Here is an 11058-nt window from a genome sequence, read left to right on the forward strand (position 1 = left end):
CACAAAGTTAGGTGGAGAGGATCCCAACCCCAGGATCCTGTCCTTTCCTTGGAAAACATTTTATCTTAAAGCTGTAGAGCACAGAGAAAAATTCTCCACAGCCCACTGCACTAAGGCATAGGATAAACCTGAGGCAAAAGCTGCCTGATCTCATCTTTTAACTCTTCGGACATTTCTGCTGGAGGAAAATGTGCTGTTCCTAAACCTTCACACATATTTGCTCTTCTCTGGACTGCATATTGAGAAGAACAGCATTTGGTCCTCATCTCTATTGTGGCCACAAGGAAGAAGCATCTCTCCTTCCCTATACATGTCTGAACTGTGGTAGACCATCTTGTTCAGACTCATCAGAGCTCTCATGCAGACCAGTGAATGAAAATAAAATTCACCCCTGCACCTATTTGGGAATCCCCTAACAAATCACTCCAGCCAACACCTATCTCCAAGACTTGTTACTATGGCGAGAGCTGATGAGCAAGTCAGTGGTGGTACTGGATACTTGGTTGCTGACACTGGAGACACAATTGTTCTGTTTTAGGATGTGCAGATGACGGGAAGGGAAACTTTCCTGCCACAGTTCACTGCCTCCCTCATGTCCAATTTCATGACCAGGGACCAAGCTCTTGGGCCTCCTGCCCAGTGATCTGTGTTGTTACCGTGATGAGTTCACATTTTCTGCTCTAGAAGAATCAGGTAGGGAGTATCAGATCATAGCACACGTTTTCCAAACAGGCTCCTGCTGGAGACCTTCTGGGATGATGTGGTTTGTCAGAGAAAACATGACAACTGTTGGCAGCTGACTTCCAAAAGTTTGGAAAGTACTGGGCTCTGTGCAGGCTGGAGGGAGCTATGAGCTAACAACTGTAGCAAATAACAAAGCCTGCTGCAGACCCAGATGATGACCCATCTCATAAGGCTAGTTGGATCCAACAGGGCTGATGCAGTTTGGGAAGCAGCTTGTCACAGCCTATGTGAAATCTCTGGCTGGAAGCTTATATTCAGTGGAAGAGCTTGTTCAAGCTGTAGGAACTGATTCACTTGTGGGGAGGTGGGAGCTGTAGCAGGCAGTGTCACAGGATGCTAATGCATAGTATCAGTGAAAGGCTCAGGGTATGTTTAAGAAGCCAAGCTTTTAATATGTGGTTAAATTCCCTCACAGTGTGTCTGCAAAATGGTGGATGTAAGACATTTTAATTGATTGATTTCTCCCTCCTTTTCCTTTACTATGTTTCTGAGTCCACAGCTGAGTTCTCTTGTATAGTGACAGTGGTCTGACACACAACGTTGCTGGCCTGAATTTTTTTGGGGAAGTGTGACTTAGTCTCCTTGGTCTAAGACTGTAGCTGTGGCTTCGTTTCTCTGCCTTGTGGTCTCAAATATTTATGGTTCACTCAAGAAATTTTCAGATGTGAGTGTGGGAAACTCTTTTTCTCCTATAGTGGGTGCTGAGATCCTCAATATTTACATGAAGGCAAGAAGGGAGCTGTAAGGAATTATAATGTTACGAGACTCATCAGATTACAGGAACTGACCACAATGCAAATGACACATCAGAGTTGATGCAGGCTGCCAAAACTACTAACAAGTTTCATGTGCCATGAACAGCCCCTGAATGAAAGCACATAGTGCTTAGGACACTAATAACCTGCAGAAAATATAAACACTAGGAGTAGACCTGGTCGCTAACCAAGGTCATTCAGGTGTTACCAAGTCATTAACCAATGTCATTCCCCATTTCCAGCTTCTCTTCCCTCCAGTTTTGGGTAGAAATTCCTGCCTGTGGGCTCTGTTCACATTGCTGGGTGGGAAAGGTGAAGGGGTGAGCTGTGACAGAGAGTTGTACAAACTCCTGGTTTGCACCACCTAAGTTCTAGACAGCTGAAGTTCAGTCCCTGCAGAAAAAACAAACCAGTCTGGACCAGATCCAAAATGTGCACTTTTCGTATGCCTTTCTCACTCATTTTTCATGAAGAATTATTCTGGTGTTTCACGACTAGCTGAGCAAAAATTCTCGTGATCCAGACTGTCCAGGGGGAGACTCCCATGCTGTCCAGGATAGTCTTGAGGAGGAGAAGAAGGACCGATGGGGATCAGAAGCTGCTGGGCTCTGAGGCACACTCTCAGTACATATCCATCCTCTCCCCCGCCTCCACCCACCCTGGCACCATGATCATGGATTTCCTCTCTCTGAGGCCCATACGGGCGGGGCACATGAGGAACTGCTTAACACTCCCTTTTCTCTAATTTACAGGAACACAGCGTTTGCCTGATGGTCAGTGGGGCCTGCTGAAGCACTGCAGCTATTTCTGGCATAGGTTCTTCCTTCCTCTGCATCTAGAAATCCTGCTGTTGCAGTCCCAGCTCTGGAGCAAACCCTCTGTGTCTGAGCTGCACTTCCACAAAACCTCCAAACCCACGTCAGCTCAGCTTTTCAGCTTTCTGATGCCTCACAACCCATGGGAAAGAGCCAGCGTGAGGAGGGCTGGTTTAAAATCCAGGTGGTTATGCTGGCGTAGGGTTTCTTATTGAAAAGAGAGCTGACTGGCAGCTCAACAAGGGGAAATAATACCTTCTGAAAACATACTTTTCTTTTGTTATTGTTGGAACTCTATTGGAAAGTTCACCACTCCGTTTTTTGTCGTGTTCTGTGTCAGCACCTCCCTACCCACGTAGTTTTTAGCTGACTGCAATGACAAGTACAGCTTTCTCAAGGAAGAATCTCTGTGAGGACATAGACTAGCACCAGATTCACTTTTCCCCTCTGCATTTCAGCTTTCAGGTTTCAGTAATGGATGGAGTTCTTCGTCAGGCCAGGAGGCCAAGGAGGAAATTCAAATTAAAAAAAAAAAAAAAAAGTTTGATGCCCTGAACTGGACTATTCACATTTTAGCTGTTATGTAGATAGGCTTCACTGACAGAAATGAAAGTGAGTAAAATAAATGGAATAAAATACATGGGCAGGGGCAAATACACGACATACATCTGTAAAAAATCAGATTTTCAAAGAAAAAAATTATCCTGGCACAGATTGATGTGGTTGGGGCAGCTGGCAGATCTAGATGCCATGTGCTAAGGGTGCTACAGGTCCTTTCCTTATTCTGCTTTTTCTTTTTGTGCCCTGGATCAGCAGAGCAAAAGACTATAATGGTAACTGCAGCAGATGCAGAGGAAGCAGCTTCCTAACATTGTTTTGACTATCTCTTCTTCCAGCACTTCACAGTGTTGTTTTTCAAAAGACAGATATTCAACAACTTCAGGAAAAATCATAGTATCCCCAAAAAAAAAAGAGGTGGAGAAACCTCAGGAATCATCATAAATCACACCCTTTTGCAGTGCTGCAAATTGCAAATCCTGTGGATTCACTGTTTTTCTCTGGAGCTTCTCCAGAGAGCTATTGGCCGAGGAAAACAAACTTCCCAGAGGACCAGGAGGGCTCTCAAAAGGGTCACACTACACTGCCAGTGAGGCTGCAATCTCTTAATCCTTCCTGGACATAAGTTCCCCAGTCTATTGCCCACTCAGTTACTCATGAGCAAAGGAATTTCCATTTCTTTCAGCCGTGACCTTTTCCTGATCAAGAGCATGCACAATTTAGCAGCCATTTAGATGCTGTCTTTCAGCCTAGATTTTATTACTGCATGTGTTTTGTTCTCCTCCCTTTCACTTTCTCCCTTCTTCAGCCTTTCTGGTAGTGACTCCCACTTGCTTAAAATTAACTTGGAAGAGACCTAATGGACCCAGATCTTTCACAGCAGCAAACATGACCTCACACTTCATTGTATCCCTAATGGATTCTTATTGATCCCTGCAGGCTATCTTGTGTTAAATTAGTGTGTAAAGTCCACAGTAGTGCCATTTGCCAGTAGTTTTAAGCCTAATTACCTAGGGAAGTGAAGCTTTGTGTTTGATCTTTCCTTTTCATTTTTTTCCCCTCTCTGCTATGTTCCCAAAAAGCTTTTGAATCCCTAGTATGATGTCTACCATACTTTGAATCTAGTAAGAGATCTCAAAGTTTTGAATTTGCTCACAAATTTCTTTTTTTTTAATTTTTTTTTTTTTATTTTTTGTGAAAACTGGTGGCTGGATGTAGCAGAAAGATCCATGTGATTGCTGTTTTCTTCTCCCTCCCCACAAGGCAAAGACCGGGTTCAGCACAATCTGCGATATGTGCGCCCTGTGGTGGTGCTGCCTGATGGCTGATGTGCACCCATATCCTGCCTAAAGAGGCGATGCATGTGCGGCTCCAGGACAGTCAGCCACAGCTCAAGACCCACTAACCAAACTAGCAGTGAACTCTGGAAGGAGCTGGGAGTAACATGGTGAAGAGATTGGAGGGGAACTGTGGGAAAGCACACCTTATTAACGCCATCTGTCACAGAACAATTTATCTTTAACAGTGCATTTTCCCCACAAGGCTAGGAATAGCTTCCTTTTCTTCTCCATTTCCAGGCATAATTCCCACACACTTAGCAACAGCAACATCTCTGAATTCTTGGATGCTGCTTTTGGTGCATGCAGCATCATGCCAAAAACAGTCATAGGCCACAGAGGAAAGCCATAAAAATTGAGAAGCTGCTGCCTGGCATGTGCTATAATGAATTTAAAGGAAGCGGAGCTGATCCCACACCTCGTTTTACTGTCATCTCTGGCTCCCATTGGAATCACTGCTTATCCACATGCATTTCAGTCTGAGAGATGGATGGAAACATAGAGAACTAGCAAGAGGACAGTAGACACACTTTAAAAGGCTAACATTGTGACCCTTCTTGGCATCAGATACTGAGCTGCTTTGAATATCTGACTGATTCTTTTGTGCCTGAATGGCAATTGCTCAGTTTAAGAAATCTGCTCCAGCTCTGACTACTGCACAGCTGGGAAATTATTTTCCTTGATTTGCTTCACTGGGGTCTACCCAGATGTCGTTGCACAGCCTTGGAGATTGCACTTGTTTCCTGTCGAGGGCATGGTGCAGTGTGTCAGCAGAAGGCATGCAGCTATATTCCCTGTGCAGCAGGTGACTTTGCTTTGCAGTTCCCAGGTCTGTTGGTCACTGAGGATCAGACTGGGGGAATTCATGGGCAGGATGTAAAGGTTAGAGGACAATACTATGAGTTGCATGTACATCCAGTGGGGAGGGCTCATACTATTTGTTTTAGCCAGTAAAGCATAAGAGTCATCTTTTCCTACAGAAAGTCTTGCTGCGTTGCTTACTCTTTTCCACAATTTTTTGCTTAGCAAATAAAAAGTGTTTTGATGCAGCTGCTGACCAAAAGAGACTTTTCCTCTGAGACTGCTTGATAGGATTTGTGATAAGGATGAGGGGATATTTCAAGGGTTATCTTAAGTTGCAACGTACTGTTGTGACGGGGAGGGACCTTGGAAACTGTCAAAGCCCAGTTGATCTATTTGGAGCAGAGCATTGGGGTTTTTTGTACCCAATCTCATTCTTTTACTGCAATTTTTTTTTAATTTATTTTTTAAAAACCTGATCTGTGGAAATAGGTAGAAAATATGGATCTTTATATCTTTTTTGATTTAAAATGGTTTCTTTCTCCTACATCAAAGATAAGTTTGAAACCATCAGAACTCTTCCAGCTCCTTGCTGTCTGTCTGTGCAGTCTGTCTGCGGTGGGCTTCTAACAAAGCTACTTCTGCCACATTTCCTTCCTCATATTCCCGTTCCTCCTGCCTGTTTTAGAAAGGAAAGGTTGGAACAGTTTTCTATTTGTCCTTGGGAAATCAGGAATAGCCTTTAGAGGCTGTTACGTATGCTAGAGATGACTGGAAGTTGTAGGAACAGAACCCCTTCAAAATCTGAAATAATAAACTCCAAACAGACACTTTCCATTCTTGAATGATATCTTAAAATGTGTAAACACTCAGCTGGCTGCTGTGAGCATGTCTTAGTGAAGAACACTGTACTCTACAAAGAGTGGTGAACCACCTTGTGGAGTGTGTAGGAGAAGGCTGACAATTATGCTTTAAAGCCAGAGTGTTGAAAAGCTTTGAATTCCCATGCTATGTTTTCCTATCTGAAAGTGAAATGCTCTCACAATGAACATTTTTCTGGGGTCAAAAATTGTTTCAAAAGAAGTTTGACATAGGAAAATTTAAACTAAGTTACTCTGTTGTGTCAGCTTGACAGTAAAATCTGGGTCCATTCAAGCCTCCATAGCTTCTAAGATTGATTTTAGGCTATAATTGTCTCTGTTGTGACTTATCAGCTGGACTTTCTGCATGAGTGACATGTCACTGTGGTTTTGGCTTCTGTCTGCACAGGGGCAGTGAGTTTTGGGAGATTAGGAGGTTTCTGTGACACTTTTAGGACTTTATAGGTGCTTTCAGTGATGCTCAGCCTTGCACAGAGAGGGGAGGTTGCAGAGCTAGAGCACAGATTGATCAGGAAACACCTGAGTGTGATGTGATGAGCGTCACAGTGAGAAACTTCTCCCTTTCTTTCCAAGCTGTGGCTCTTGTCTGAGAGGTGTTACCAGCCACAGCTGGAGTTCTTTGGTCAGAATTGCCTTCTCAAAGAAGGACTCTTAAGTGTGAACCGACTGTAGGTGGGTCAAAGACAGAGAGCCTGTGCACTGCCCTGGGTGTCAGTGATCCCTCCCTCACCAGTTATGTCAGCTCACCGCTCTCAGAGAGGAACGAGTTTGTGAGAAAGATCAGTCTGGATAAACTAAGGGCTAAACTGACAGCCAAAGAAGTGATGGGGCTAGGTGTATGTGTGTGGGCATGAGCTGGGAGTAGGTGATAAATTTATTTAACATGATGCTTGGAAAAGGCCCAGCAGAAGCATCTTGAATAGCTGCAGCTCTGCAACTCTTACTACCTAGGCTGTTGACTGAAATTTTGGCTCCTGATGTCAACAGATATCTGGAGGCAGGTAGCTGTGAGAGTAACTGTTCTCCTGTGCATCCTCCCACAGGTAAACAGGGCAGGACAGATTTCAGGGGAAAGAATTTGTGTAGAGTTCACTTATGCTTTCAAAGTCACTGTCTGGAGAGGCTTTCTCTGCTCTCCTACTGCCTGGCAATGAGTCTTGTGTTTCTGACAGCTTCTTTCATGCTACACTTAAAATATTTTTATGGGCAAAGATCAACACATTGTGTTCATACAGAGCCGAAAGATTAATTATCTTAAACTAAATCTTAACCTAATCAAGACACACTCAAGTTATTATTAGGCTAGTTGCATTAATACTAACACTTATAATCCAGATTAATACAGAAAAGCCTCATTAATAATACTCTTAAAACTTCCACAAAAGAAAACTAATATCTAATCCTTTTCTCCAATGCTACCCTCACCTTCTAATATCCTTCTGAGTCTCGTGGTTGGTGGCACCAGCCTTCTCAAGTGGAGGGGTGGTGGGCTGTCTCTGTGAGTCATCTGTTTGTTCACCAGCAAAAGCTCAACATTCATGGTGGTGGTCCCTTCCTCCTCAGACCTGGAGTCTACCTGGGGCTGTTTTTATGAGTTTTTGTCTCCTAACAATCTCTCCTTCTTGGTGGTTTCCAGATAAAGCTTGAAAGTTGCATCACAGCTTCCCCCAGCCTCAATTAATATAATAGGCTGTTTCTTGTTATGCAGTGACTACCTACAGTTGTCATTTTGCCTCATATGGTATCACAGACATCAAGCTAGAACAGGTTATACAGAAGTTACTTGACTACTAGCAGTCGTTAAAGTAAACTAACACCAGCTCAGGTTGAGATAAGCCTGGAGACATCCGGAGGTGCCAAAGCCTGCATCTTTCACTAGCAATTTCAAAAATTGTATTTGCTGGGCTACATCAGTACTCTGACATATACAGAACATCAAACACGATAGAATAATTTTTTTTAAGATTGTCAAGTCCACCACTTAATCCAGCAATGCCAGTTCACCACTAGACCATGTCCCTCAGCACCACATCTATATGTCAAATACCTCGAGGAATGATGATTCCACCACTTCCCAGAGCAGCCTTCTCCAGGGTTTGACAACCCTTTTGGTGAAGCAGTTTTTCCTAACATCCAGTGTAAACCTTCCCTGGTGCAACTTGAGACCATTTCCTCTTGTTCTATTGACAATTGTTCTACCCTGTGGGTGCAAGAGGAGGTCCCCAAACACAAGAAGCTGTCATGTGTAGGGATCACGTGTCCCTATTTGGTGAGTCTATGAGACCTATGTTCATAAATGGTCACATTAGTGTTGCTCCTGCTCACCCATCCCAGCAGTGTAATGGAGTCAGCTGTGCTTATGACTTGCACACCCCTGCTAATTTTCTCAGGTGAAGGTCTCACCACTATGGAGTAGTCCTGAGAACTATTGGGATGGGCTTTCATCCCAGGTTGCAAGGAGCTTTTATCTCCTTTTATCTGGTTCTCTTCAGTATTTGTTTGTTTGTTTGTTTGTTTGTTTGTTTGTTTGTTTTTCCCAATTGCATGTTTTGTCTGTTGAGGTTGTACTGGTTTTGGGACAAGGGCTTTTTTATTTTGTCTTTTCTTTCTTCTTTCTCTGACATACATTTGTGACTTTGTATTCAACCTTTAGTCTCAGAGACGTCTGGAGAGAAACAGTGCAGCTGATATTTTTACAAAGGTTTTAGTGATGAGCGGTGCTGGCAAGATTCCCCTTGGGAATGATGAGCAGAGACTCAGGGTTCTTTTCAACGCTGGGAAGAGTTTTTTCCCCTCCATTAACATGAAAAAAGAAGTCAGATGCAAAGGATTTCCTTTTCTTTAATACACCTTCCCTGTGCCTTGTACTCTGCTTGCCTGCAGTGCTAGGCCCACAGCAGCTGGTGGGTCAGCTTAGAGGTGCTGGGGGAGTCTGAGTGGGCTGGTGTACACTTGCTTGTCCTCAGGATGTCAGTTCTTCTGTTCTGAAGGCAGGAGAGGATGCCAATCCCACCCAGTTTCCTGAAGGCAGGAGTGCTGCTGCCACCTCTTGGAGCTAGGGATAAGGGACAAGCCAGCACAGGAGGCATTGTCATGGAACACTGTAAGAGGCCAACGTGTGGGAAACACCCCTGGGTAGTCTCTTCATTTTGCTCATGCCGTTCTCGTGGTAAGCTGTGCTCTGGTGAAAGCCAAAGATCTGAAATGGGTGTGATTTGACTGGCCTACCCAGATGCCCAACCAGCACAGGGCCCATAACAGCTTATGCTTCTCAAAGGCTACTTTTCAAGTCAGGTTTTAAAGGGTGCATACAATGTGGCTCTCTCTAGTTTCCAGGGGTGGCTGCACAGCAGTGCAATGGATGTCACCTTCCTGAAGCTTTTACTGCCTCTAAAATGCTATTAACATGCTTCACTGCTGTATGTATTACTGTAAACGCTGTGATAAATGAGGGGATGGAAACCAGGTTGTTTTAAAGTTGCACTAAGATCCGACCTGCTCTCTGCGTAACTAACATCATTACTTCTTGTGCTCTCCTTTGCTATCTCTGTTCTTAAGTGGTGCTTATCAGCATAGTATCTGTGTGCTATCTAGGAATGCACTAAGCAACAGCTGTTGCATGTTTAGTTCTCATCCTGCTTATAGGGGGAAAATATGTGCAATTAAATTATTCTGTTTGAAATCCTTGTTGCACTGAGTTAGTCTCTCCCTTGCTTTTTCACAGAAATTCATGTGGACACACACATAGAGCTCTCCTTTTACGCTCGTGGAGGTACACCAGAAAATAGGGAGGTTTATGATGGCTTTTAGCTCTAGGGAAATTTTGCTCCACAGCATGTGGCTGGCCCCACAGACTCTTCATCCCACACAGAGGGACAGTAAAGGAGCCACAGGAGAGGAGTTGCCAAGGGCAGCCTTGACCCTGAAACCACAAGCTCTTTCAGAGAGTCTGGGCTCCTGTTAACAAGACCTTTGAAATCTGGCAGTGAAGGTGATTTGCTGCTCCCCGGGAATGTGGCAGCAGCTGATGCTGTCGCTTGTAGCCCAGGCTTCAGAGGGAGCCTCCCATGGTCAAGCCATGCTCATCTAAGTACATGCTCTTCTAAGCATTCAGTTATTTGGGGAATAATGTCTCAGAGCAGGGAAGGGAAGACTCCTTCCCTCTCTAGCAGATTACTTGATCCAAGTGGGAGCAGCAGCCAATGTTAGTGGCAGTTTCCAAACTGGGAAGAGCAAAAGTCAGTTTTAGAGGTGCTGGCCTCAGACTCTATGGGAAGCATAAGTGAACACCTCTTTGCTCAAGTTAATCCTTGATTCTCTGTGACCTATTCAGCATCAGGTGGTGACTGTTCATTGAAATATGTGGTAGCTGCTGATAGAGTCTGGCAAGACTGGGATGGACAAAACCAGCAAACCTTTCTGGAGAATTCCTTGAAGACAGCTCATGGGTGCACAGGAGTTATGTCCAAAAGGCAAAAGGAACAATCCAGAATGATCTGCTCTTCTGGTTGTCAAAAGGAGTGCCTGATGCACCAAGACCAGATTCAGGAGCTGGTGCCCAAATCTCTCTCCCTTACCCTCCGTACTGTTGGTCCCTCCTTGGCCACCCAGGGTAGGCAGCTTATATTTCCTGTTCAGATCACCATCTGTGAAGTTCATGGAGCTCTCTATGAATTTTCTGGTCCACCTTCTAATGAATTATTTCAACCCATCCCAGCCAGATTAATCTTGTGAACTCAGGAACCCCTCAAGATACTCAGGAATGGTCTGTAAACATGCATAGCTATGATACACATGTAGGGGATGTGCTGTTGAATAGGGTACAGGGGGTCTGACTTTCACTGGGACAAATTAGGAGACTGAAGCTGGGCAACGTGGGTTCTGGCTCAATTTTTGTGTCAAATCTGTGTGGCACTCAACTGAGATGGGCAAACAGAGAAGGTCCTAGTACCTCTGGGTCTCCAAGTGCTCCAAGGACTAAATGTGGGGACTCAGTGGCAAGGCAGAGAGCACTGCAGGACTCCAGCATGGTTTCATTTGCTGGACAATCCCACAGGGCATGTGGGGTTAATGGGCCTTCCAAATCACAAAGAGAAGGTAATGCAAACACAAAGCAAGGTGGGCAGCACTGCTGAAAATGGACATGGACTCAGATTCAGGCATGCCC

This window comes from Merops nubicus, unplaced genomic scaffold (genome assembly GCF_000691845.1).
Source record: "Merops nubicus isolate BGI_N331 unplaced genomic scaffold, ASM69184v1 scaffold3943, whole genome shotgun sequence".
NCBI lineage: Eukaryota > Metazoa > Chordata > Aves > Coraciiformes > Meropidae > Merops > Merops nubicus.